The sequence below is a fragment of the Vanellus vanellus genome, assembly GCF_965231255.1.
Source record: "Vanellus vanellus genome assembly, chromosome: 3".
Lineage (NCBI taxonomy): Eukaryota > Metazoa > Chordata > Aves > Charadriiformes > Charadriidae > Vanellus > Vanellus vanellus.
In genome coordinates, this window is record NC_138907.1 from 15,436,203 (window position 1) to 15,442,202 (window position 6,000).

Consider the following 6,000-nt stretch of genomic DNA (forward strand, 5'->3'; position numbering starts at 1 on the left):
GCTGCCTGGGGAGGGAGCTGGCATGGTTCATCTTGCACCAGGACTACAACAGCGATGGGCAAACAGCGAGTGCAAAGAGATGCTCACCTGCAACTGCCATGCAATGGAGGGTGGCATCTCATTTTCCTCTCTGTCATGTAGCAATCCACAGCCTGGCAGAACTCGTCATGGCGGCCATCCAGTCAGGAGATGACAAAGGCTTGAAGATGTTCAGCGAGAAGTGGTCCGTGCTTCCCTCATCACCGGTGAGGGCAGGGTGACTCTGCACAGGAAGCCCTTGAGGGTGATAGCACTGACCTCACCTCCCACCCCACAGTCAAGGGTGGGCGATGTTACTGGGAATGAGGAGGATTCAGGCTTCACTGATGTTAGTGCCACGGGTTTTAAGCTGCTCTTAACCACTTCTGACACTTGGAGATGGTGACTTTTCTCCAGGGATATCAGGGCTTCCCTCCTCGTCCCCATAAGAAGGGAAGAAAACCACTGCTCACTTGTACTTGACTTGACTTAACCTGGGACAAGGGAGAGGGCGATGCTTAGTGTAAGCATCACTACTTCACCTGAAACCACTCTTTTGCTAACTTTTATATTCAAGATATAAAATCAATTCCCTGGCCAGGCCTGAGCCGCAGTTTCTTCTCCAGCTTAGGGGAGTGCCCTTCGTGGTACCTGTACTCCACAGGAGGACAGAGAGGATCGTGCTGGGTTTGGCTGGTCTATGGGATTATCTTGCAGCTGACTACATGCACACATTTACTTCAGAAGAGTCCCTTAGGGAGAAAGTTTCACTTTTCAGTGCTCGTATTGGTTCCTATTTGCTCACATGATTTTTATTTTTTTTTCAATTGTTATAATGTTTACACCCCTAGATTTTACTTTAATCTTCCTTCGGTTTTTTGCCTGTCATTCTCCAGGTTAAGTGGGGAGGATGAAGTGATGTTGCCACACAGATGTCCCCTACAGACTGTTGCTTGACCAGCCAGGACGCCTGTTTGCAAGGTGAGTGGCAAGAAGCACCTCCAGCACTACCCACCTGCAGACCTGGGCCAGGAGGGAAGTACAAGGAGGAGATGCCTTCGCTTGCTGATGATGGCCTCACCCCAGCTAGAGACAGATCACCCCAGGGTGCTTAGAAGAAAAGGGGTGGAGATGGCATGACACAAGGTATGACATTTCTCCACTGGTGGGGAAGAGGACAGCGCCTGCCAGCAAGGCACGGTACCACGAGGGCATCCTGAGTCACTGGAGGGTTTTCTCCAGCTGGAAGCAAAGAAAGGTTTCCTCACTATCCATCTGACGTACATACCCACACCCACCACCGACAAGGTCACAAACAGCACGCAGCACACACCCCAACACTCATGCACCGGCTTATCACAGAGACGAGCGGCTCAGCTTCTCCTTTTCTTCCCTGTTGCAAAATCTTACAGTAGGACCCTACCAGGTCATGGAGGTTGAGCAACGCCATCCCAATGACATGGGAGAGAGGCTTTAGCAAGTGTCACCTCGAGCCCTGGTTCCTACCCCAGGGTCCACCACCATACTGAGCCATGCCCTGTGTCAGAGAGAGACAGCAGGGAGAGGCTCGCGAGGGATTTGCACTGCAGAGCCTGCAGGTTGGCTGCTCTTCTCAATCAAGCCAGGTGGGCACCAAGGGTCCTCCTCACCCCTCCTTGCTGAGCCTGGGACCATGCTGCCTGGAGAGAACCAGGAACCGGCCCTCCCACCCTCTCACCAGCAGGCCACCACCAAAACTGGGGGACAAGACTTGTGGAGGGGCCCAGCACCATCAGCAGTGACCAACTAAGGATGCTTTCCTGCTCAACCCTGCAGAAATGATCTCCAGATCACCATAGTGTCCTGTGAGGAAAGGGATCTGAAGTTTTACCTCCCTGGTGTCATCATCAGAAAATAAAGCACCGAGATTCAAAATATGGATATGGGTTTGATCAGTAAATTTGATCTCACTACAGTAATTCTAAGGCTTCGCATGTTAACAATGAATACAAACAACCTATCATCTGTGAACACTCACAAAGAAGTCTGCATGCCTTGGGCTAAGCACTATCGTACAACCCGAGTAAATACACATGGGGCAACAGCACTGGGTGGCCCAGCCCTAGGGCTGCAGGGTGACCTGGATCCTCACATGATCATTTGTTTTCATAATTTCAGGAAATTGCAATTTAGGCTGTGTGCAGAGGGAAGCGTCTGTACCTGACAGGAGTGTTGATAGCTTCAAGGATCTCAGAAAGACCCTGTAGGAACACGTCCCAGGGAGCAGCACCAGGAGGGGCTGAGCCAGGAGCCAAGGGGTTCTCAGCCCTGGCCGTGCCCTCACCAACAGAGCACAGTCCCATGGGGTCTCAGCACAGCTGGCAGAGCCAGGGGTGGGACAGGGTCCATCAACAGCCCCAGACACGGCAAAGGGATGAACCAGGATCAGGGTCCCTCCAGGGGACCCAGTCTGGAGCAGGAGAAGGAGCTGGAGACAAAGCTACAAGGCCAGTCCAACATCCATGCAGTAGCCAGGGCTGGAGATAAGGACACATCTAACGCAGCTCAGACAGGGACAGGGGACACAGGCTTAAGCTTAAATGAGCTCCTAGGCCATGGGCACAAGAGGTATGTGGGTGAGGGTCATAGATAAGCTAAAAAAGCCAAAGGCAACCTTTACCCCATTTCTCAGCACCGTCTGAGCTCTTTAGTTTTCATGGTAAAGCTGCTTTTTATCACAGGCTCTCACACATGTAAGATGCCCTTCAAAAAAGCCAGATAGGCTGAATGCTGCCAGCCTGGTGAGGTGGGATCAATGCTTCTGCTTGTTCACACTAATGAGGATACAGCCCCATTGTCTTCAACTGAGCATACCGTAGTCGTGGTGCACCGACAATGCCCACAGGCTCCAAAAACATCATGACTTTCACAGCTGTGTCTCAGATGTGCTTTGCAGAGCTGGGAGCTACAAGTCCATGTGAGTACAGGTCTGCAGGTGCAGGCACTGCTGAGCAGAGCTGCACTTCTCAGCCGGTTGGCGCTGAATGTCTACCGGAGTCCCAGAGCCAGGAAAAAGCTTTGGGCTCATGAGCTGTAGCAGCAGCAAAGCTCTGACACACACCCCCCAAGTTTAAGGAAGCAGGACCCCAGAATTGATCCGTCAGACACAAGCAAAGCATAACGAGAGACAACATGAAATAAGCACTTCCCCTGTCACGTGTTCACATCTGTCACCGCCATCTGAAAAAGTCAGGCAGCAAATGCAGCTAAAAATGAGGGCACAGTGTTCAGCTGACCGAGCTACTGCCGGCCAACCAAGCAGAAAGACCTGCCAAGCCAAAAGCTCTTGGCAGGGGAACTTCCACTAATGCTCTTAACCTGTTGCAAATGCGAAATAACACGGCCCACAGCTTAAATTAGGTCAGCCTTTTTTGGCATTTGCTCCAAGTGCAGAGCACGTAGGGACAATCACCAAGGCTGACTCTCAGCAGCTTGTGAGGATGGGGTAATCTGTGCCATTCATTCGTGGCCTTAGTCATTGGCATTTCAACATGAGAAAGCAATACCTCTGAATTCAGGAGCTCGTAACACCCAAACCCTCACTCTCTCTGGTACGGCCACTCTTTCTCACATGCTGCTTGGAGCTGTTGGCTAATAAATAGAGCCAGAGTGGTGAAAATGCCTGGTTACATCCACCTACATCCTCAATTCTTGCCTAGTCTCCTTACTTAAGGAGACCAGTACAATTACCCATCCAGCTTCCCAGCCAAGATGATAAAAGGGAAACATGGGCAAATCCACCAAAAGCATGACAGAACCCCTTCACCACTGCCTAGTGCTTGTATAGATAGGCTGAAAAATAGGGAATAAGCACATACAGATGAAGGGAGTAGTTAGAAAAATGACAAGTAAGGGCACCTGAGCAGCTTGGCACCAGGATTCCCTTGGTCAGCAGGGTTACTGACCCACTGACATGGCAGACAGATACCTGTATGGTCACTGACCTGGTTGGCAAGAGAAACGGGCCATCTTTGTGCACTCAGATGGAATGGGTTAATGACAGTGGGGAAGCCGGGGCAATAATTCCTATTGGACCTGAGCACATCCTGGATGGAGACCCTTGTTGTCGGACAACCAGGGTTGTCATCCCCCTGACAATGTGAATCAAGATCTGGCCTTGTGCTCACTGCAAGCTCATCAGACCCCAGCAACGATGGGAAGTGGCATTTTCCTTGTGTGAAAGAGCAACCCACAGCAGATGCACTCCCAGGGAGCTGCACTTCCCACGAGAAGCTTATTTTCTGGTTACTCTTGTTTCTCTATCCTTCATTAGATCCAAGCTCCTCCACACACACATCTAAAGATGTGGTTGTGTTAGCTCTCCTCGAGATAACATTTTTTAGGCAAAGAGTAACAGCATTACAATTCTCACTTCACACTGCCTTCTCCAGCCATCAGCTCACTCCTGCAGCTCTTTTCTGCACCTCTCCCACCTTCCTTTGGTCCCACCAAAACAGGACCACCAGACCTCGACACAGGACACCTGGGCTTGAAGATTAACATAGGCCATGACGCAACACTGGGCTCACTTTATCCCTGGGTGAGATTTACACCAAGAGAAATACGTTTACTCCAAAACACAGAAAATCAAAGACACAAGATAAACAAGAAATGCCCTATTAGGACTATGCAAAACAAGAAGCACCCCCATTGCTCACCTCAGCACCTTCCCCTGTTACCTGAAGATAAAAATTCCTTCAGGGGGATCCTGCTCCTTCCTTCCAGTGTTACCACAGGAGTAAAAACCCAAAGATGCCTCCTGTGCACGATCCCAAGCTCCAGTCTCACTTGCCTTCTGCTTCCTTGTCTCTTTTGCTGGGGTTCTGGGACACCACACCACAAGACATTGAAAAGGTACATTTTTTTCCTAGATCTGGAGCTTTCACTGTGATGGTCGCACCACCCCCAAACATGGCACCATACTTACCAAAACTAGCAGCAACGCGCTTGCCTGAGTGAAAGACCCCGTCAGGCTTGTATACGCACTTGGATTTGGAGGGTTGCTTCTGGGGAACATCCACACTCGCAGAACAAAGCCAGGGTTTGTGGATAAGACCCATTTGCTATAAAACTACACTGGTTGATAATGATGTTTCTTTCTTATCAGTTCTGCACTTAACACCAATTACTAACTTTCCCGCTGTTTTTGCACTAGGATGTCCTCAGGCTAAGTAAGTTACAGCTACCAGGGTCATGTCCTTCCCAGTGCAGGCACAGTACCCCCAATTTCTCTGCAACACAAATCCATCACAGTTTAATAGGAAACACCTCTGCCCATTCTCTTTAGAGCTCTTGGGCCCTGATCCTCTCTGCCTGATGATTTAAAGATTATTTTCCCAGATGAGATATCATTCAAACTCCCCCTAGTTAACACACAGCCAGAGCACAGCTCAGCATCCCAGCCCAGGGGACAGGCTTGTCACTCATCGACTCCTGGCATCTCTGCACCCACCTCTGCTTGTAAATGGAAGCTGCGACAGGCCAGGCACTTGGGCTGAAGGAGCTGTTCCTCCCACTCCGCTGGTCACAGTTCAGGTTCTAAACACAGTGAGCCACACTGCTGCTCAGACTGGAAGGAAAGCCCTGGGGCTTTCCCCTCAGAACAGCTGGGGGTACACAACAGGGTAAGCAGCAAGGACCAGATGCCACAGAAAGCAAAGGTTCCCAGAACAGCTTTGGCTCATCCTCCCCAAGATGCAGCATCACATACTGCAGTGTTTTCAGAAGCAGAGTGTTTCTTCAGTCAAAACAGCTAAGGACTATCTCTTACTCAAAACCAGAGGCCACGTTAAGGGACAGGGAGGAATGGTTTGTCTCCCCTGTGATCAAGGCCCCACATTCCTTCTCTCCCCATTCTTTCAGCATGACAGACTGGGTCACAAGTGAAAGCAAACCCTCCCACCAAGACAGCAGAAGCTCAAAGAAAACTACCCATCACAGCAA